Consider the following 24197-nt stretch of genomic DNA (forward strand, 5'->3'; position numbering starts at 1 on the left):
TATAATGTATTGCTGGGATATGTAGTCCTCTATAGTGAATAGTATTCTGCATTGCTGTATAAGGTATTGCTGGGATTTGTAGTCCACTGTAGTCGGTGCCATTCTGCATTGTTGTATAATGTATTGCTGGGATATGTAGTCCTCTATAGTTGGCGGTATTCTGCATTGCTGTATAATGTATTGCTGTGATATGTAGTCCTCTATAGTTGGCAGTATTCTGCATTGTTATATAATGTATTGCTAAGCTTAGTTCCTTTACAGGTTGAAGTCAGTAGCAGAACTAACAGGGTCACAACGGTCATAGTTGTACTGGGCCCCGGTGCTCCACCACTGACTCCAAGCTATAGAGAGACTGTTCCCTTGCAGTGTGCTGCGTGACATGTACCTTAGTAGAAAACTGCAATGGAACATTTCACTCATTAGCACAGTACAAAGGTACATGTCATTCTGTAGTGTAGTTAAAACCTCTTATTGTATTTTTCATCTAAGATTATAGCACATAATTAGTTCAGACGGTCGTATGAAGTGTTTTTCTATAATAATTCATCAGTATTCGAGTCTAAGTGCGGGGTTGGCACTTTGAGACACATAAGTTGGTTTAGTGATCCGGTTTGGGCACTTGGGCTCAGAAAGGTTTGCCACTGCTGCTATAGACTTTCAGATTACTATTGACTGATGTTTCTATTTTTTTTCTAATCCTCACAAGGATCACCTGGTTTCATTGTCCAAACCCAGTTTCTAAATCTAAGGGAGTATGAAAAACATTTCATAGATCTTTTCATCCTGAAATACTTCAACAATTTATTGATCCTGATGATAGGTTTATCATACTTAAGATTACGATTCAAGATACTGTTTATAATCAGGTTATTGCATACTTTTCCAATCATCTACATGTACAATTCCTCTCCTCACTTATCCACACACTGGAAAATTTTGGCTATCATATTCTAATCCTAGGAGGTGACTTTAACTTGGCCTTAATGCAGAGACTTGACTGTTCCTCAGATAAATCAACTGTCTCTTCAACCTCTCTGTCAAGGTTTAAGCGCTCACTTGAAGACCTCACCGCAAAATTACATCTCCTGCCCGAAAGTAAACAGATGGGCGGAGTGAGCCGTGACGTCACTACTCACTCCACCCATTTGACATTCTCAGCTGTCAAATACCACATGGCATTCGGGAGCTCCTGAATGCTATTCATATGACACATCGGATCATAGACCCAAATGGCATTCAGGAGCTCTCGAATGCTATGTGGTATTTGACAGCTAAAAATGTCAAATGGGCGGAGCGAGCCATGACGTTCCGGCTTGCTCCGCCCAGCTGTTTACATTCGGGCAGGAGATGTAATTTTGCTGCGAGTGTTCATCGGGCTCGGATTGGTCACCGTGCGGCAGGACTTTTTTTATTTTGGCGGGTCGGCTGGTGTCATGCATCGTGATTGACGCTGGATTACATCGATGGAGCCATTCTTTTTTTTAATTAAAGGAATAGTCAAAAAATGTACTGTTTTGTTTCCAATTAAAAGGATTTTGTCTAAAAGTGTGGTTTGTTTATTTACTTTGAATTTTAACCCTTTAGTGAATGAGTAGGGGTACAAGTAACCCTTACTCATTCACCAGAGGAAGGGCGGCATCTGGGTGCACCCTTAATTAAAGGGGTACCCAGATGCAAATGAGCCCCCCTGCCCGCAGACCCCCACATCCACAGGGTCAGGGTTGTGGGGACGAGGCCCTTGTCCCCATCGGCATGGGGACACCCTCCCAATGCCGAGAGCACATGGCCTGGTAAGGCGCAGGGAGGGGGAGGCGCTCGATCGTCCCCCCCTTTCCTGCCCTGCCCGGCATGTGCTCGGATCAAGGGTCTGGTAGGAAAATGGGGGGTGTGGGGTCCGCCCCTAAAATTCCTAACAGACCTAAAGGGGAAGCCCACACACTTTTTTTTAAACTTGGGGGGTCCCTCCTAACATTCCTACCAGACCTAAAGGGGGGGAACCTCACGCTTTTTTTTTCTTTTCTGCAGACTAAAAAAAAAGTAGTCTGCAGTCATTCGTCATTTCTGTTATTAGGAGATTTCGGATTCATCCGAATAACGAAAATTCGTCCGAAAAACAAATTTTTCCGAAACGAACCACACGTCTACTCTTTAAAGGTTTTAGCCGATCTTTCTAACAAAAGGCGTGAACTTCTTAGTATTCTTGATCAACGCTATTTGACCACCAGAGACTGAACTAGAGCTCATTACTATGAACACGCAAATAAACCCAGAAAGCACCTGGCGCGGATCCTTCATCCGAGATCACATCAAACCCCCCTCTCTTCTCTTACAAATACATCCAAAGATAAGAAACATGTGAATAAAGGTATTGCTTTAGCTTTTCAGGATTTTTATGAAGCTCTTTACAACCTCCCTCCTAGTTTGAACCCCTCGACTTCATTAGTGTCTGAGAACTCCATCCGACAATACATTCAAGACACAGCTCTACCAATTATTGATGAACAAACCGCTACATCTTTATATGAATCTTTTTCAGAAGAAGAAATAAAACACTATAAAGGCTTTGAAATCAAGGAAATGTCCTGGCCCGGATGGTTTTTCATCCCACTTTTATAAAACCTTTATAGATGTCCTGACTCCAATTCTAGCCTAAACATTTAACTAAATAGATGATTCCCATCCCATCCCTTCTAGAATGCTAGAGGCTAATATTGTGGTCCTTTAAAAAACCTGGTAAGGATTTATCCCAATGATGTAGTTACAGATCCATATCTTTACTCAATAATGATATCAAGATCTATTCTAAAATCATTGCTAACCACCTTCCATCCTTAATCCACAAAGATCAAGTTGGTTTTATCCCTAGAAGAGATGCTGCAAATAACACCACTCAAATCATTCATCTCATTTCATATGTCTGCCAGAATGGGATGCGGACCTTTATTTTATTCTTTGATGCTGAGAAGGCCTTTGACCATTTCAACTGGGCTTCCTTACGTCTTTCATTAGAGCAAATTGGTATAGGACCCTCTCTTAGAACTCACATTCTTTCCCTTTATTCAAATCCCTCTGCTAGGGTATTTGTGAACGGCATGCAATCAGATACTTTCAAAGTCAGAAATGGCACTAGACAGGCCTCTCCTCTCTCCATTATTTTTTTATCTAGTTTTAAAACATCTAGCTTAGGCCATTAGGCAAAATGAATCCATTCATGGTGTCTGGACAGGCTCTGAACAATGCAAACTCTCCCTATACGCTAATGACTTACTTTTATATTTGTGTCCTTCTCACATTAGTTTGCCATCGCTTTTTGTGGAATTTGAACGTGTTGGTGCTCTTGGTAACTTTAAGATCAATAATAACAAAACCGAGGCTTTAAATATTTCTTTAACTCCTAATGATCTTTCTTCTTTCTGTAATAATTTCCCGTTCCAATGGAAGCCTCACCACATCACATACCTTGGGACTGATATCCCTTCAAACCTATCTAGTCTTTATAGCTGTAACTATATTCCTTTATTACATTCAATTCGCAAGGACTTAGAAAGTTGGGACTCACTTCGGATATCATGGTTCGATAAACTACATGCTCCTAAAATGAATGTCCTACCAAGATTACTATATATTTTTCAAACAATCCCTATAAACCCACCAACATCTTTTTTAATCTTGTTACGCTCTCTGTATTTTTGTGCAATTTGGGATAGGGGATCTTCCCGTGTTCGATTTCAAACCCTTTGTAGCTCTTAATTATTAAGAGGTACATGTGACGACATGGTGATGAGTTTATAAGATAAATGTGTATTGGGGTTGAGTTATGTTTGAGTGCGTTATGCTGTGTGACCTGGTTATGGAAAGACTATCAGCCCCATCCCTCGTTATCTCCCATTGTTATCTGAGGGAGCTCAGAACAATGACATTCTGGCCAGGCTCCTGCTATGGCTGTCTGGAGTTCGTTAGCAGGTGGACACCTGTGGTGTTGAGCAGACCGATTGTCTGGGAGGGGAGGATGGATGTGATGGGATTATATTCTGATTTCATCACTTGCTGTATATAAGTTTGTGCAGTTGCTCAATAAAGCAGAGTTTGTTTACCCTACACTCAAGCCTTGGCTAGTGACTGGGGAAACTGGGAGCTACAGATCTTCAGGTTCCAATATCTCCTCAGCAAGGAAGAAGACAGCGGCGGACATACTCATCCTGAGTACGGGGGTCCGTCACAGTACAGGTCTACATAATTATGATTTATATCATAAGGCTACCCTCCTTTCTAGAATACTTACATGGTTTAAACTATCTCCAATGACAAGCTCAGTCGCTGTAGAACAATTTATGTCACCCCTTGACCTGCATTCTCCTTCTTGGATGAAGAATCTTCCATCCACTCTAAACTCTCTCCTCTTACAAAAGCTTCATTATATACCTTAAAACATGCAATCTCAACCAATGATCTAGTTAATGTTCCTGGCCCAATGACACCATTCTTCGACAACCCTTCTTTACAACCCAGTACACCTAAGAGGGTATTTTCGTTCACAATGGCCCCTTACTAAAGATTTTATTCATCTCAACACAGGTAAATTCAAACCTCCACAATGCATACTTTCTTGTGAGATTAAATGGCTGGAAGCGGCACAATTATCTTCCTTTTGTAAAACACTCCATTCCACAGGTTTTTTAGGTAGACCTCTCAAAAATGTAGTTTACCAAAACCCCCCCAACACACCCCATCTTACCTTTATAAACTTCTCTCCTCAAATAATACCGTTGGCTTGCCTAGGTTTGTCGAGTCATGGCACAAGGACTTGGGCAAAAAGATCACTATGGAAAATAGGGAATCTGCATTCTTCAATACACATAAATCCTCTGCCCCATGTTATACACAAAAGAAAAATTATAAAATCATCTCTCGCTGGTACAGAGATCCTGTATCCATACACCGTATGGTTTTCCTCTTGTCCCTGATACTTGTTGGCAATGTACCTACACATTTGTTGGAATTGCCCTTTAATACAATTATTCTGGATAGGGATGTTCAGATACCAGTGCCGATACTTGGCATTTTCACGGAAACTACAAGGGTTGCAGCTGGGACCTGGCTCTGGCGCTCCACCATTGCACCTGAAATCATTAGTCTGTAGTGTTTTAGAAAAACTGTCACATGACACTAAACAAAAATGTATCAGTAACTGGTATCTGTGAGTACTTAGACAAATATCAGTACTTGTACTTGGTCTAGTTTGTACTTGGTTTAGTCTTGGAGCTGGAACATTATCAGTAGTTGTACTGGTACCAAGTACGATTCTTGGTATCTGGACATCCCTAATTCTGGACTTCAATTTTTGATATTAGCTCAGAAATCTACTGTAATACCCTTACACCTACCCCTGAAATAGCTCTCTTATCTATCTATCTAGGGTCCAAAAAGGGGTTGAAACGATCTATGCTCCATCTTATTTTTTCTGCTGCATGTCATTCCAAATCTCTAGGAAACGTCTACACCTTCATCCCACTCCAAATGGATCAATACTATGAACGAAATGATGAGAATGGAGGAAATTCTAGCTGTTACAAATGATAAATACGACAATTTGTATACTTTATGGGGAGTTTGAATTGATTTCTCGACCTGTGACTCTCTCAGACGTAGACTATAAACTTAATTAAACCATTAAATAAAACCTTAATAAAATCATTAAATAACAGACGATTTCTATTGACTTCATTTTTTATCCCCCCGGACATCTTTCTTTGACCTCTCTTTTCTTCGTCTATCTTTTTCTTTCCTCCGATCTTTCTTCTTTGTTTTTATTAGTCCCTACACACTATAAACTCACTTCCTTATGGGATATTCTACATGACAAAATGCATACCTTTAATATTTCATTACTTTATTAATCTCTCCAGATACATGGACACAATTCTATCTTAATTAGATTTTTCAAAACACGTCTAATATTGCTCTTTTCAGCTGAAGTGCTTTACCTTTCTTTTTAATATCCTCACCCTTATATGTTTGCGCCGTAAGACAGAGCCAATATACTATCAAGATGAAGCCTCTCTAACACTATGTGGAATTTAAGGCCTAAGGAACAATACAAGTACCAACATACAATGTTATTTGTAATCCACACATCCACTAGCAGGTTATACACTTTATTCACATTTTTCATTATTTAATGTGCTATGTTGTCCTAGGGCTATGTTGTCCCTACGGGGTCTATTCACAAAAGGGTGAAGAGTTTGGAGAAGGCAGGAGAAGGGAACAATCTAGGACAACATAGCTGAACTGGAAAGTGAGCTGAATTGGAGAATGTTCCAAATCAGCTATGTTGTCCTAGATTGTTCCCTTCTCCTGCCTTCTCCAAACTCTTCACCCTTTTGTGAATAGACCCCTAACTTAGTCATGCTTGGCATTGTCTTTGTAGTTAATATGACTGTCATTTTTTAAAATCTAATTGTGTATTTTATATATCCCTATTTTATTATTCTATTTATTATTCTTTTTTATGGTAATAAATACAGATTTATCCGCAATTTATATATTTGTGCTTTAGGTCACTTCAAGGGTCACTTAAGTTAATTAAGTAATACATATACATGTTTTGTTTGGTAGAAGCAATGCTTTCTTAAATATTAAGAACTTAAAGTTATTTTATTTTCTATGCAATCTACAAACAACACATGTAATAAAAGGCAAAAAAAATCACTTTTTTCTAATTTGACCAGTGTTAGTTTGAAAACAACTAATTTCTCTGTAGAAAAAATATACATTTGATTCTATAATTTGTCCCAATCATAGATATTCAGAAGTTATGTTTTTGGTACAACGTTTTTCAAGCTTATTTATTTAGTTTTTTATTTTTTATTTTTGTACTGCAACACTGAAAAAAATACCAACCAAAACCAATAAAAATAAAAATTAACATATTTGTAAAATTAACTAAACAAATATTAGATAATGGTGGAAGGGGAGGAAATTGTTATTTAGGGCCAGAGGGTTAAATAGGAACAAATATTATTTACATGTTTTTGTTTTTACTTGTAAGTTTCTTTTAACTGACATTATGGGCAGAATAAAGATCTTCCCTTTGAATTAAACATAATCAGAGTAAATCAGAGTAAATATAATGTAGCAATAATGTTGTTAGTCCTGTAATTCAATGACACTTCCAGACACTAAACACGGCCCGGAAGCATAATTTTACAAAGGATCCGCTGCAGTTGCTCTTGTGATACAGAGCAAGACCTGTATCTGTAAAGAATAAGTCAAGACAACTGGAATTGCTGTATTTTTTTTTTTGTTGCCTTGACTTATTCTTTACAGATATACCATGACCTGGATGAATGAGAACCTTCACAGACAGAGCAAGACCTAGCCGTTATTTTGACAGTCGATATTTCCTGACATCTCCATAGCATCACAAACAGGATGACTCCTCCCCCTGCTCAGCCCCTTAAGACGTTTATTCATAATTTGGAGCCCCACCCTAGCAGGAATGTTCCATTATTATCCTCCTGTCCCCAGGATGAAGACTCCCTACCTCTGTAAAAATTTGGATGTATGAATTTGGTAATGTGTACTGGGAAACAAGGTCTCCTGAATATTCGCTAATATCAAGGTGCTAAACCAGCTTCAGGCCTGTTTGTGAACACCAGCATGATCATTTCATGGATAGTGTGACTTATGACGGTAATGAGGTACCAGGATTACCCCATTACCTTTTTATGGCTGCCGCTAATAAAAGTTAACCAAGCATAATTGCAGATCACCAATAAATTAGCATCTGATAGATTTAGGTAAACACAAGTTGGTCTGGCAAGGATAATGACCCAGGAGACCTCAGATTCACCCTGAGCCATAAACTGAAGTTACTACCAAATTAAAAAATCATAACTCTGAGTCGGAGAGTGATATTTTAAAATTACTTGCATAAATAGCTGCATCCCATCAAGAGAAAGCCACAAATATCAATCATGGGTGGGTTACAATGGTCAGAGGCCTGACAAGCCTCATTTATCCTCCTGGGCCAACCATGATTGGTACACAGGAAGTTAGGTTTCTATTTAAAGCTAATTTCATGACGCACAATAATTGACCCTATTGACGATCTCAGTATGCTGGCTTGAGATTGTTGTCCTGCAGGCTGGGAAATCTCTTTGCAGGGTGAGGCTGAGAGTGGTATCACCATGTCCTTGTGACAGCTGGCTCAATTCAGAACAGCGAATAGTCATGTGTTATTGACATACAGCAGGTTCGGACCAGCCGCTCCATCACATGACTTATGTGGATTTTCCTCCAACTTGGAAAGTAGGTTGCCTGTTCTGCCCGTTGCAGCCTCTGCCACTTACTAGCTGTCTTGCATTGTGCAGCCTTCCACTTCCTGCTTGCTTTGTACTGTGCTTCCTGTCACTTCCTGCCTGTGTGGTACTGTGCATCCTGCCACTTTCTGCCTGTGTGGTACTGTGCAGCTTGCCACTTTCTACCTGTGTGGTACTGTGCAACCTGCCACTTTCTGCTTGCTTGGAACTGTGTAGCCTGCCATTTTCTACCTGTGTGGTACTGTGCAGTCTGCCATTTTCTACCTGTGTGGTACTGTGCAGTCTGCCGCTTTCTACCTGTGTGGTACTGTGCATCCTTGCACTTTCTACCGGTGTGGTATTGTGCAGCCTGCAACTTTCTACCTGTGTGGTACTGTGCAGCCTGACACTTTATGCTTGCATGGTACCATCTGAAAGTCCGCACAGCCTACCATAGATTCTGCATAGTCACCAGAGAGTCCGCACAGCCCATCTGTCATGTACCTGGCTGAAGACCAGGGAAGTATACAAGGGGATAACCGTGCACCTATTGCCCCACACCTCTGGAGATGGAGACAGAGAATGTGGGGAAGCAGAGTGGCATAGACGCCTATGCTGGCGGCCGGACGAAGTCTGGTGCAGAGGCCACTGATGACCAGAGGAGCAGACACTGGACAGCAGAGTAGACAGGAACCAGATGGATGGCCGGAAGCAGAGTCAGAGCTGTAGCCAAGGTCATACACAGGAGGGCAGAGTAGCAGTGGTTGCATAGCAGCAGGCAGGAGAAAGGTCAGGATCATAACCCAGGGTCATACACATATAAGCAATGTCATAAGGTGCCAGATCAGCCCACCTGAGAGTCTGCACAGCCCACCATAGACCCTGCATAGTCCACCTGGGAATCTGCACAAACTATCATAGACCCCACATATCCACCTGAGAGTCTGCACAGCCCACCATAGACCCCGCATAGCCAACTGATAGTCAACACAGCCCACCGTAGAACCTGCACAGCCCCTGAGAGCCCGCAGAGCCCACCATAGACACCGCATAGCCCACTGAGAGTTTGCACAGCCCACCATAGGCCCTGCACAATCCACCTGAGAGTATGCACAACCCACCATAAAACCTGCGCAGCCAACCGCAGATCCCACATAGCACACCATAGACCCCACACACCCTCCTGAGACCCCACACAGCCACCTGGGATCTCTGCTGGAGAGCATAGAGTATGTAGCTTCATATTATTCTGCATTGATGTATAATGTATTGCTGGGATTTGTAGTCCTCTATAGCCAGTTCCATTCAGCATTGCTGTATAATATATTGCTGGGATTTTGTAGTCCTCTATAGCTAGTGGTATTCTGCATTGCTGTATAATGTATCACTGGGATTTGTAGTCCCCTAGAGCTGGTGATATTCTGCATTGCTGTATAATATATAGCTGAGATTTGTAGTCCTCTATAGCTGGTGGTATTCTGCATTGTTGTATAATGTATTGCTGAAATTTGTAGTCCCTCTACAGCTTGGAGTCAGTGGAAGAACTAGCAGGGTGTCCCAGCAGCACTTGCAGCTGGGACCGGGCCCTGGCACTTTCACCACTGTCCTAAAATCATGTACGGTTTTAGAGAAAATGTCACATGACAAAAAAAAAGTATTGGTAACTGGTATCGATGAGTACTTGAGGAAAAGTATCAGTGCTCATACTCAGTTTGGAAAAAATGGTATTGGTGTATCCCTGATTTAAACCCTTTCGATTACCTGTTTGGCACAAACCTGCTTTACAAGTATTGTCATTCTTGCAATTTGTGACCCCTTTTCTTACTATGAGATGAAAAGTATAGAGTGTGGTGACTTCAGATTGTACAGTGTAACACTTTGGACATAAATTGTTTTCCCCAAGTGTCACTTTGCAAGTGACTGTAGATATCTTCCCCTGATTTATTAGGATATATTTCCTGGAATTCCTGTTGACACCTGGGATATAAAATGACCCTGCTTTCTGCAGGATAATCAGAAGGAAGTGATTATTGGATTCTTTTGAGGACCCTATATTGCAGAATTACTTCACTGCAAAATTTGTCTCTGACTGAATGACTACTTTTAAATGAAAAGTCTTTATAGCAGTTTATAATTTTTGATATACAGTATATTGTCTCATGAACCCTATGGGGTTGATTTACTAACCTTATAAACACACCACGAACATGTATACACCTCTGTAGTGTGTTCCCTCACAGCATGATCTATGGGTGGAATCTAAACACCTTTGTAGTGTGTACACACCCAGCAGATGTGTTGTGCAAAGCCCTGGATGAATTTGCAAGGTGATGTTGTGTAAATTAGCTCTATGTTGTGTTGCTTGCGTTGATGAATGCAGGAATGTAAATGCATGAGCTAACCATTTTTGTCTAAACTGTGAAGCAGCATTATATATGCATCATGTGCATGATTTTTCCATATATGGCATTAGTGGAAATATGCTTTTAGAGACTTTTTGGTTGATAAATACGTTTTGCTGTGTAAAAATCACACGCACCTAGTGCGTGCGTGTGTTTAGGTTAGTAAATCACCCCCTATATGTCATTTAATACCAATAAGGAGTGTACAAAAAAGGAGAATTTTTGATAAATTGTTATTGTGAATTCAAAAAAGTTTTCAATACTTTGCTGGGGCCCCAGATTATTCTACTAATATGTCTTTGGCAATATGTTAGTCTTTTAACACAAATTATTAAAAGCTTTTTTATATATGCCTATTCCTGTGTTCCTGGATCTCATGCTTTTGTAATACCTGATAAACAATATATTGCATGTGGAGGCCTCTGATGGCCAATAGGAGCTGAGGTATTTTGCATAGGAAGTTGTGGTTACTATATACAGTAGAATATAAATGTTAGAAGAAGAAGGATTCAGTTATTCCTCTTTTCTGTTTAAGTGATTCCTCATCATCCTCATCATGTTCTGGACTGTCTTCTCTGTCATAACTTATTTTTCCTGTAAGTAATATTTTATAGTTTATATATGATTACTGGCTATAAATATATTAGGATTGTTGTACTATCAGCATTCTCTCGTTTTTGTTTCAGATTCTGTGGCTCAGTTTACTGTCATTCAGGAACCCACAATAATTGCCTCTGTTGGCAGCAGTGTCCGTCTGTCCTGTGGTCGAAGTGATTCCTCTGTAGCTGCTGGTAACTTACCAGCCTGGGCATATCAGGCACCTGGAAGTGTTCCTAAGGGTTTAGTAGGTAGCGATGGAAGTGGCAATCCTAATAGAAAACCCCCAGGAACTTCTGACCGTTTTTCTGGATCCATCTCAGCAGGCTCCAGTGTGTTGTCTATCAGTAATGTACAGCCTGCAGATGATGGAGATTATTACTGTGTTCTCTATACTGGTAGTGCGTGCACAGTGCTACAAATTCATATGTAGTAAGACATTAATATCAACTTCCCCTTTTTTGCTCCTCATGCAGACTTATTTAAATAGGAAAAAATAATAAACAACATATTGCAGAATGTAACTTCCGCTGATATAACTGCAGTTGCATGAGTTATGACTTTTGTTATGGGTTACTGCCCTTTGAAAATTGCCGTCCGCCCTTGCCGTCCGCCCGTAGTAAAAAAACAGACGGACGGCACTGCAGCATCTGCGGGTTGCCGTCTCCAGACGGCAATTTTTTTCTGCTCGCGCGCGCCCCCTAGCGGGCACGCACGGGCAGAAAAGACCCGCTAAATGCACACACCCGTTACCGGGTGTTTCACATATAGGCGATCGGCGGGTCCATAGCATATTTCTGGTGTTCCACTAGATTAGCATCAGCTATAAAATCATTCCCTGTCCATTCAGACCAAATTATAGTGAAATAAAATAAGGGTGGGAATTCAACCACTTCAGCTCCTGCACCTGTATACCCCTTATAGACCAATTTTTACATTTGTGCTTTAGGTCCCTTTTAAGGGTCACTTAAGATAATTAAGTAATACATATAAATTTTTGTTTGGTAGAAGCAATGATTTCTTAAATATGAAGAACTTAATAAAGTTATTTTATTTTCTATGCAATCTATAGACCACTCATGTAACAAAATAAAAAAGATATATATTTGTTTTAATTTGACCAGTGTTAGTTTGCAAACAACTAATGTCACTGTAGATAAAAAATATGAATTTTATTCTATAATGTGTCCTAGACATGTGCGATTCGTTTCGTTACGAATCGAAATTCGTACGAATTTTCCTGAAATTCCGAATTTCGGAGCATCCGAAATCCGAATGGCAGTTTCCGAATTATATCCGAAATACGAAATTCCGTTAACGAAAGTCCTAATAATAGATATTCCAAAATTATGTTTCTGGTACAACGCTTTGCAAGGTTATTTAATTTTGTTTTTTAATTTGGGAATTTTCGTACTGCAACACTGAAAAAAAAAATACCAACCAAATCCAATAAAAACAAAAAAGTTAAAATATTTGTAAGGTTAGTAAAACCAACAGTAAATAATGGTGTACAGGGAGGAAAGAGTTATTTAGCGCTAGAGGGTTACTTGTTTTTGCTTGTAAGTTTGTTTTAACTGACATTATGGACAGAGTAAAGGTTTCCCCTTTGAATTAAACATAATCAGAGTAAATCAGAGTAAATATGAGGTAGCAATAATGTTGTTAATCCTGTAATTCAATGACACTTCCAGACACTGGACACAGTCCGTAAGTATAATTTTACACAGGATCCGCTGCAGTCGCTCTTGTGATACAGAGCAAGACTTGTCAGGAAATACCATCTGTCAAAATAACAGCCGTCTCCGTAGCATCACAAACAGGTTGCCCCCCCCCCCCCCTGCTAAGGCCCCTTAAGACGTTTATTCATAATTTGGAGTCCCACCCTAGCAGGAGTGTTCCTTGATTATCCTCCTGTCCCCAGGATGAAGACTCCCTACCTCTGTAAAAATTTAAAAATTTGGATGTATGAATTTGGTAATGTGTACTGGAAAAGAAGGTCTCCTGAATATTGGCCGATATCAGGGTGCTAAACCAGCTTCAGGCCTGTTTGTGACTGCCAGGATGATCATTTCATGAATAGTGTGACTTATGACGGTAATAAGGTTTGAGCATATCAATATCAAAATTGACATTCTCTCTTCCCTCATTTTGAAAAAATGCATCCTTCAATTCAGTTCAAATGACCTCAGACTGCTCCTAATTTTGTTTAGCCATGCTCAAATTCCAGAACCAGATATCTGCTAATCTGGGCCTGTGAGGTACCAGGATTACCCCATTACCTTTTTATGGCTGCCCCTACCAAAAGCCAACCAAGTATAATAGCAGATCACCAATAAATAAGCATCTGATAGATTTAGGTAAACACAAGTGGGTCTGGCAAGGATAATGACCCAGGTGACCTCAGATTCCCATTGAGCCATAAACTGAAGTTACCACCAAATTCAAAAATCATAACTCGGAGTCGGAGAGTGATATTTTAAATTTACTTGCATAAATAGCTGCGTCCCATCAAGAGAGAGCCAAACATATCAATCATGGTGGGTTACAATGGTCAGAGTCCTGACAAGCCACTGGGCCAACCATGATTGGTACACATGACAAGTTTGGTTTCTATTTAAAGCTAATCTCATGACGCACAATAATTACCCCAGTGATCACTCTCAGTATGCTGGCCTGAGATTGTTGTCCCATGAGCTGGGAAATCTCTGTGCAGGGTGAGGCTGAGAGTGATATTGTCATGTCCTTGTAACGGCTGGCTCAGTTCAGAACAGCGAATAGTCACGTTTTATTGACATACAGTGGGTTCGGACCAGCCGCTCCATCACATGACTTATGTGGATTTTCCTCCAACTTGGGAAGTAGGATGCCTGTTCTGCCCTCTGCAGCCTCTGCCACTTACTAGCTGTTTTGCCTTGTGCAGCCTTCCACTTCCTACTTGCTTTGTACTGTGTATCCTGCCACTTTCTACCTGTGTGGTACTGTGTAGCCTGCCACTTTCTGCCTGTGTGGTGTTGTTTATGTCTTTAGATGAAGCACTGAGATCTTGAGGAATGCTAAATTAAGTTTTACTTGCATAGAAGGACATTAAATCAGAATGCAGCACAGTGCATCATACAAAGAGACATTCCTGTATATCATACATAAACTCGAACAAGCATAGAGACTAACATTGCATCACAGCGCCATCTACAGCTCAAATTACATAATTACACAAGTAATACAATCATATACTGTATATGCTGTTGCATTTCCAACATGTGGTACTGTGCAGCCTGCCACTTTCTACCTGTGTGGTACTGTGCAGCCTGACACTTGCTCTCTGCTTGGTATTGTGCAGCTTGTCACTTTCTGCCTGTGTGGTACGGTGCAGCCTGCCACTTTCTGTGTGGTACTGTGCAGCCTGCAACTTTCTGCTCGTATGGTTACATCTGAAAGTCTGCACAGCCCACCATAGACTCCGCCTAACCACATGAGAGTCCGCACAGCCCACCATGGAACTTGCAGAGCCGACCTGAGACCCCACAAAGCCACCTGGGAGTTCGCACAAGCTGCCATAGAACCTGCACAGCCATCGACCCTGCACAGCCCAGTTGAGTGTCCACACAGCCCACCATAGACCCCGCATAGCCCAGCTGAGTGTCCGCACAGCCCACGATAGACCCCACATAGACCATCTGAAAGCCCGCACAGCCCACCATAGACCCCGCACAGCCCACTATGGAACCTGCACAGCCCACCTGAGAGTACGCACAGCCCAGCATAGCACTTGCACAGCCACCTGAGAATCCGCATAGCCCACCATAGAACCTACACAGCCAGCATAGACCTTGCACAGCCCACCCGAGAGTCCGCACAGCCCACCATAGACCCTGCATAGCCACCTGAGAGTTCACACAGCCCACCGTAGAACCTGCACAGCCCAATATATACCCCACATATCTGAGAGCCCACACAGCCCACCATGGAACCTGCACAGCCCACCTGAGAGTATGCACAGCCCAGAATAGCACCTGCACAGCCACCTGAGAGTCCGCACAGCCCACTGTAGACCCTGCACAGCCCACCTGAGACTCCGCACAGCCCTCCATAGAACATGCACAGCCCAGAATAGCACCTGCACAGCCTACCTGAGAGTCCACAGCCCACCATAGACCTTCCCCAGCCCACCATAGAACCTGCACAGCCCACCACAGATCCAGCACAGCCCACCAAAGACCCCACACACCCTCCTGTGACCCCGCACAGCCCTCCAAGACCCCCACACAGCCATCCTAAGACCCCACTCATCCATCTGGGATCCTCTGCTGGAGACATCAGGTCGGCACCCTGAAGCAGCACAGAGCATGTAGCTTCATATTATTCTGCATTGATGTATAATGCATCGCTGGGATTTGTAGTCCTCTATAGCCAGTTCTATTCAGCATTGCTGTATAATGTATTGCTGGGATTTGTAGTCCTCTATAGCTGATGGCATTCTGCATTGCTGTATAATGTATTGTTGAGATTTGTAGTCCCTCTACAGCAGGGGCTGACTGGCAACTTTTAGCCCAGGGGGCAAGTACAACCCAGAGGCCCATGGTGCGGCAACTTGGCCCCCCTCCCGCTCTGCCTCTTCCCCGCATTCTCCCCGCCCCCGTCTGCCACTTTTGCCATCCATGTAATAGTAGTGTGAGTGTATTTATCGGTTTAGGAAATGTAAAGCACACTGGTAGTGGAGGGATGCCACATCAGAGCTGTGCGCGTGCATGACTGCTGCGACCCTAGAAGTTCTGCCACTAACTCAGAAATACATTTTACAGAATTGCAGAATGGCATTGGCTATAGAGAACTACAATTCCCAGCAATACATTACACAACAATGCAGAATACCATCAGCTATAGCGGACTATATATCACTGCAATAATGACTACCAACAGCTATAGAGAACTACAATCCTCAGCAATACCATTATACAGCAATGCAGAACAGCATCAACTATGGAGAACTACAATTCCCAGCAATACCATTATACAGCACTGCAGAACAGCATCAACTATGGAGAACTACAATTCCCAGCAATACCATTATACAGCACTGCAGAACAGCATCAACTATGGAGAACTACAATTCCCAGCAATACCATTATACAGCACTGCAGAACAGCATCAACTATGGAGAACTACAATTCCCAGCAATACCATTATACAGCACTGCAGAACAGCATCAACTATGGAGAACTACAATTCCCAGCAATACCATTATACAGCACTGCAGAACAGCATCAACTATGGAGAACTACAATTCCCAGCAATACCATTATACAGCACTGCAGAACAGCATCAACTATGGAGAACTACAATTCCCAGCAATACCATTATACAGCACTGCAGAACAGCATCAACTATGGAGAACTACAATTCCCAGCAATACCATTATACAGCACTGCAGAACAGCATCAACTATGGAGAACTACAATTCCCAGCAATACCATTATACAGCACTGCAGAACAGCATCAACTATGGAGAACTACAATTCCCAGCAATACCATTATACAGCACTGCAGAACAGCATCAACTATGGAGAACTACAATTCCCAGCAATACCATTATACAGCACTGCAGAACAGCATCAACTATGGAGAACTACAATTCCCAGCAATACCATTATACAGCACTGCAGAACAGCATCAACTATGGAGAACTACAATTCCCAGCAATACCATTATACAGCACTGCAGAACAGCATCAACTATGGAGAACTACAATTCCCAGCAATACCATTATACAGCACTGCAGAACAGCATCAACTATGGAGAACTACAATTCCCAGCAATACCATTATACAGCACTGCAGAACAGCATCAACTATGGAGAACTACAATTCCCAGCAATACCATTATACAGCACTGCAGAACAGCATCAACTATGGAGAACTACAATTCCCAGCAATACCATTATACAGCACTGCAGAACAGCATCAACTATGGAGAACTACAATTCCCAGCAATACCATTATACAGCACTGCAGAACAGCATCAACTATGGAGAACTACAATTCCCAGCAATACCATTATACAGCACTGCAGAACAGCATCAACTATGGAGAACTACAATTCCCAGCAATACCATTATACAGCAATGCAGAACTGCATCAACTATAGAGAACTACAAATCCCAGCAATACATTATAGAGCACCATGTGGGGGGGAGGGAAGTGCAGGCTTACCTGAGCAGTCTTCCAGCAATTTGCTTCCGAGATCGGGACTCAGTCCGGGTCTGTCGGCGGCTGTCATTCCCTCATGCCTGCTCCTCCTTACTTCTTCTCCCCGCGTCCCTGTGCCGATTCTGGATGTGGGCGGTGCGCGTGAGGCAGGCAGGAGGTGCGGCGTGTGGATGCAGGCGGGCGAACAGCTTGCAGTCACTGGTAGAACTAGCGGGGTTGCAGAATTTGCAGCTGCGACTGGGGCCTGGCACTTCACCACTGTTCTAAAATCATTCGTTTATATTGTTTTAGAAAAAATGTCACATGACACAAAAAAAAGTATTGGTATCGGCGAGTACTTGAGGAAAAGTGTCAGTACTCGTACTCGTTCTGGAAAAAATGGTATCGGCGTATCCCTAATTTAAACCCTTTGGATTACCTGTTTGGCATAAACCTGCTTTTACATGTATTGTAATTCTTGCAATTTGTGACCACTTATCTTACTATGAGATGAAAGTATGGAGTGTGGTGACTAGTGATGAGCTAAACACCCTGTGTTCGGTTCTAATACAAACTTTCGAACATAGGGAAAGTTCGTATTCGAACTTAATGCAAATCTATGGGGGTAGAACATTGAAAATCAAATGTCCCCATTTTGAAGCCTTATATGCAATTTATTGGCCATAAAAAGTGTATGGGGATCCGGGTACTGCCCTGGGGGACATGAATCAATGAATCAAAGAACTTTTAAAAAAACAAAGTGTGTGGGGTTCCCCCTTAAAGTCATACCAGGCATTAAGGTCTGGTAGGAATTTTAAGGAGGAACCCCACCCCCCAAAACAGGGAGAAAGAACTGTGGGGTCCCCCCCTAAAATTCCATATCATACCCTTGATCCGAGCATAGGCCTGGCAGGGCCGAAAAGGGGGGGGGATGACCGAGCAGCCCCCTTCCATACTAGGCCCCTGGAAAAGCACCTTGTCCCCGTGCCGATGGGGACAAGGGCCTCATCCCCATAAGCCCTGGGGTGCTGGTTGTGGGGTTGCGGGGAGGGGGCTTATTCGCATTAGGGTACCCCATTCATAAAGGGGCACCCAGATGCACCCCCCTTTGTGAACGAGTAAGGGTTACTTGTACCCCTACCCATTCACGAAAGGGTTAAAAAAAACAAAAAACAGACTTCTGGAAAAAGTCCTTTAATTGAAAAATAAACACAAAGGATTTTGATAAGTCATCTATTGTAAAAAAAACAAAACAAAAACTAAAAAAAAAGGATCCACCAACATAATCCAGGGTCAATGAAGATGTCCAGCATTGTCCATGATGACGACGACTTGATGAAATAAAAAATAATAGAAAGAAAAAAAAACAACGACTGCCATGCTGTCCACTTGGGAAGTACTCCTGCCGCAGAATGGAGTTTTGACAGATGCCGGCAAAACATAAACAATTTGGCGGAGCTACTGTGTACAGTTTTACGTCATCTGACAGGTGAGCCATGATTGGGCAAAGTCATCATGAACATGGTCATGGTGACTTTAGATTGTACAGAGCATTTTTTCCCCCAAATGTCACTTTGCAAGTGAATGTAGATATCTCCCCTCAGACTGCTTTATTAGGATATACTGTAGTTTCTGGATTTCACGTTGACATCTCGGATATAAAATGAACCGACTTTGTGGAGGATATCAGGATAAAGTGATTGGATTATTTTGAGGATCCTATATTGTGGAATTATTGGAGAATTTGGCTTTGACTCAAGGACTATTTTGAAATGAAAAGTCTCTATAGCAGCTTATACTATGATAGATATTGTCTCATGAAGCCTATGGGGGTGATTTACTAACCTAAACACACACACACGCACCAGGTGCGTGTGCATTTTTACACAGCAAAACGTATTTATCAACCAAACACAAGCAACATGTCACATTTTCACGCCGTTATGGCGCGTTTTTATGTATTTATGTACGTGCGCGTCATGTAGCATGCTCCATAGGCTACACGCTGCTCTAATAGCGGCATGCAAGTCTCTAAAAGCATATTTCCACTAATGCCATATATGGAAAAATCATGCACATGATGCATATATAATGCTGCTTCACAGTATAGACAAAAATGGTTAGCTCATGCATTTACATTCCTGCATTCATCAACGCAAGCAACACAACGTAGAGCTAATGCAGGGCTTTGCACAACACACCTGCTGGGTGTGTACACACTACAAAGGTGTCTAGATTCCACCAATAGATCATGCTGGGAGGGAGCACACTACAGAGGTGTATACTTGTTCGTGGCGTGTTTATAAGGTTAGTAAATCAACCCCTATATGTCATTTAATGCCAAAAAAAGGAGAATGAAAAAGGAGAATTTTTTTTGTAAATTGTTTTTGTTGATTCAAAAGATTTTCAGTACTCTGCGTACTCCCCAGAGTATTTCACAAATATGTATTTGCCATATGTTAGTTTTTTACACAGTGTTAAAAGCCATATTTTTTTATACTTGTTGCTGTGTTCCCAGATTTCATGCTTTTATAATACCTGATAAACAATGTATTGTATGTGGAGGCAGTGGTGGAACTACCACCATATATTGTATGTGGAGGCCTCCTTCCTGTAAGTAATATTTTATAGTTTATATATGATTACTGTCTATAAATATATTAGGATTGTTGTACTATCAGCATTCTCTCATTTTTGTTTCAGATTCTGTGGCTCAGTTTACTGTCATTCAGGAAGCCACAATAATTTCCTCTCTCGGCAGCAGTGTCCGTCTGTCCTGTGGTCGGAGTGATGCCTCTGTAGCTGCTGGCAACTACCCAAACTGGGTATATCAGGCACCTGGGAGTGTTCCTAAGGGTTTAGTAGGTAGCGATGGAAGCAGCAATCATAATGTGAAACCCCCAGGAACTTCTGACCGTTTTTCTGGATCCATCTCAGCAGGCTCCAGTGTGTTGTCTATCAGTAACGTACAGCCTGCAGATGACGGAGAGTATTACTGTGTTCTATGGACTGGTGGTGCGTACACAGTGCTACAAATTCATATGCAGTGATACATATATATCAACTTCCTTTTTTTGTTCCTCATACAGACTTTTTTAAACAGGCAAAAATAATCAGCAAAGTATTGCAGAATATACATTTCACTGATATGACTGCAGTTGTATGAGCTATGACTGTTGCCATGCGTTACTGCCCTTTGAAAATTCATTATTGTTTATTTTGCCCTATTTAAGTGAGTATTTCTGATGTTTCACTAGATTAGCCTCAGCTATAAAATCATTCCCTGTCCATTTAGGCCAAATTACAGCAAAATAAAATAAAGGTGGAAATTCAACCACTTTAGCTCCCATTCCCGTATACCCCTTATAGACCAATCTTTACATTTGTGGGGGCGTGGCCGAACGAATGGTGGAATAGGACGGAGATTCCTACAGCTCCCGCTCCTGTGGGTTTTTGACGGCTAACAGACGGCATTACTGGCAATAAATGACAGGCATTTCAGGCTCAGATTACAGGCTCACATACCAGGCTAGGACGGGGATGAGTGAGTGAATTAGTAATTTTGCGGTATCTTAGGTGAGTAAGGGCCGTATTTTGGAGATGTGACGAAGGTGAAGGCGGCAGGATTTTGATAGTGATTGGATGTGGGGAAGAAGGGGAGTTCCGAGTCAAGAATGACACCTAGCACCTTGGCATGGGGGGAGGGTAGGATAGTTGTGTTATCAATCTCAAGTGAAAAGTTGGGGGAAGGTGCACGGGCAGGAAGAAATATCATGAGCTCAGTTTTTGAAAGGTTGAGTATTAGGAAGTGTTGCGACATCCAGACTGATATGTCAGTTAGTAGATTAGTGACACGAGAGGACACCAAGGGGGTGAGTTGTGGAGTAGAAAGATACATTTGAGTGTCATGGGCATAGAGATGGTATTGGAAGCAATGTGAGGTTATTAACTGACCAACGGAGGAAGTGTAGATGGAGAAGAGGAGGGGTCCAAGGACAGAGCCTTTGGCGACCCCTACAGGAAGAGGAGGGGAGGAGTTAGATTTGTAGGTGACACTAAAGGAGCGCTTACATAGGTAGGATGAGAACCATGAGAGAGCAGAGTCTTGTAGGCCAAGCAAGTGGAGTTTACTGAGGAGGAGCAGGTGGTCAACGGTGTCAAAAGCAGCAGAAAGGTCTAATAGCAAGAGTAAGGAGTAGTGGCCTTTGTTTTTAGCAGTGAGTAGGTCATTAGTGAGTTTTAGGAGGGCGGTTTCAGTGGAGTGTAGGGGGCGAAAGCCGGACTGTAAGGGGTCGAGAAGGTTGTTATCAGCAAGGTGGCGGCTCAGGCGGCTTTAGATAAGGCGTTCTAGGAGTAAGGAGATTGGTCTGAGATTATTGAGGTCGGTAGGGTCCATTGAGGGTTTTTTTTGGGTATTGGGGTGACCAGGGCATGTTTTAGAAGGGAGGGAAAGATGCCAGTAGAGAGGGAGAGATTGAAAATGTGAGTAAGATAGTGTAGGATAGAGTAAGCGGGTGACCGAAGTAGCGGTGAGGGAACAGGGTCCAGGGGGCAAGTGGTGAGGTGGGTGTCAGAGAAAAGCGTTGTAACCTCCTCTGTGTTGACAGGGTCAAAAAAGGAAAGTAACAGTGATGGTGGGTAAAGTGATGGTGGGTCTGGTACATTAATAGGGGAAGTTGATTGGACAGTGGTGATCTGATCCCGAATTGTCTCTATTTTGTTTTTTTGATAATCATTCTAATAGATCCTCTAGCATATCCCAGACATCTTTATGCTCCAGAGAGGGAAGAGACCTTGATTCCTATATAAAAGATCTCCCCCCCAAAAAAGATATGAAACAATATGCACAACGACTGGAGACCAAATATATGTATGAAATGAAAGAATTGAAAAAAGATATAGGCGCACGTATAGATGATATTGAACAAACCACTAATGATCTCATAGATCTTGTCAATACTCACACTACTAGAATCAGCACACAGTTATGATAAATCAGCTTTTTTTACCAACAAGATGATCTTGAGACTAGAAATTGACGCAACAATATGAGGATCAGAGGGCTACCCGAGTCAATTGAACAAAAAGACCTGCCTTCTACAGTCCTAAATATTTTCAGTCCATTGTTGCAAAATCCTAAAGATCATCATATTGATCTGGACAGAGTTCACCGCTCTCTAGGCCCTAAACGCTCAGACACTGCTAATCCAAAGGATGTCATCTGCCGCTTTTATTTTTTATAAAAGAGGACATTATATGTGCCGCTCGCTTACAAAACGCCATTTTATTTAATGGAATCGCTGTTCAGCTCCTCCCTGACCTTTCTAGACACACTTTAATGCTTCGCAAAGCTCTTAGACCTCTGCTGGACATACTTCGCTCAAAAGATATCAGATATCGCTGGGGCTTCCCATTTCAGCTCATTGTTCATCATAATGGCAGGTCTGCTATTTTTAAAGATTTAGAAGATCTCCCTAACTTCTTGGACCAACTTGAACTTCTGCAATTGGATCTCCTGGATTGGCCTCTACAATCAACTACTCCAGGCTTCATGACACGCTTCAGTTGGCAGTCTACTAGAAGCAAGAAAGGAAATTGCAGATTTTCTACCAAAGACCCCATCACTTGAAATGACCTTCCTTTGAAGATCGCAGTCTGTATAACTAGACTTTCAGGTTACTATTGACTGATGTTTCTAATTTTTTCTAATCCTCCAAAAGCACTTAGCTTTAACCGTATACACATAGACGTCCTACATATTGCTACATCAGCGGGGGGCCCACCTGTTTGCTTTCCGCAGACCAGCTTAGGCCCTTCAGTGCCTTTTGATTTTTGTATATTCCATAGCTGTCTAAAATGCATTTTTTAATATATTTTTCTTGTTGTCCTGGTTTTGACAACTAGATGGCAAGCTTGGTCATTTTTTATCCTTTCATACTGTCTTATACAATCTATACTTAAATATAGGGAGGGAAATTTAGCAAAACTAGGGCAGACAAAATCTGGAGCAGCTGCCCAGGGCAACCAATCAGCTTCTCTGTTCAGTTTTGTTCAGTAGAGGTGTAACAAATGAAAGAGAGGTGATAACTGTTTGCCATGCACAGCTGCTCCAGATTGTTTCTGCTCCAGTTTTAATAAATTCACGTCATAGACTTTTTCTTTTTTCTCTTCTTTTCATATTTCCTTCTTTCTCCTTGGACTTGCTATTTTCATTTTCTTTTCCTTTCCTCACAAGATGTTCCAGGGGGGTACTTTATCCATAATAATTTTGACTCTGCATAGTTTATCAATTTCGTCTTTGAATGTTAGAGGGTTTAACCCTTTCTGTGCCAAGCCCTCCGGAACATTTTTCAAATCAGCTGGCCAAGCCATTTTTGAATTTTCTGCAATTTTTTCCTATTGATTTGATTTTCAACTGCTGCGTTACTAGCGTTTGTAAAAGACCCCCCAAACCATATATTTTCTGAAAGCGCAGGCCCGGTAGAATAAAAAGATGGTGATACTAAATTTGTAGGCCCTGCGATAATTGCGCAAATGTTTCTCAAATTAATATTAAACCGATAAAAATACACAATTCAATTGTTAAAACACACCAAAATCAGTATCCGTGCACAAAAAAAAATATTTTCTGACTAAATCTAAAAGATAAAACTGTATTGAGTTAATAAATAACAAATATTAGCAAATTTGTAATTGCGCCTTTTTGCGAAAAGGTA

General features: G+C 41.8%; 1 long non-coding RNA gene across 1 annotated transcript; it reads left to right on the plus strand.

Moving 5' to 3' along the window:
• Nucleotides 1-11264: 11264 nt before the first annotated feature.
• LOC108794806 lies at nucleotides 11265-20367 on the plus strand. Its single transcript, XR_001941724.1, has 2 exons — nucleotides 11265-11298; nucleotides 20185-20367. It is a non-coding gene; the product is annotated as an uncharacterized LOC108794806 (long non-coding RNA).
• Nucleotides 20368-24197: the final 3830 nt, after the last annotated feature.

Source organism: Nanorana parkeri, unplaced genomic scaffold, assembly GCF_000935625.1.
Source record: "Nanorana parkeri isolate BGI_ZX_2015 unplaced genomic scaffold, ASM93562v1 scaffold899, whole genome shotgun sequence".
In the NCBI taxonomy this organism is placed as follows: domain Eukaryota; kingdom Metazoa; phylum Chordata; class Amphibia; order Anura; family Dicroglossidae; genus Nanorana; species Nanorana parkeri.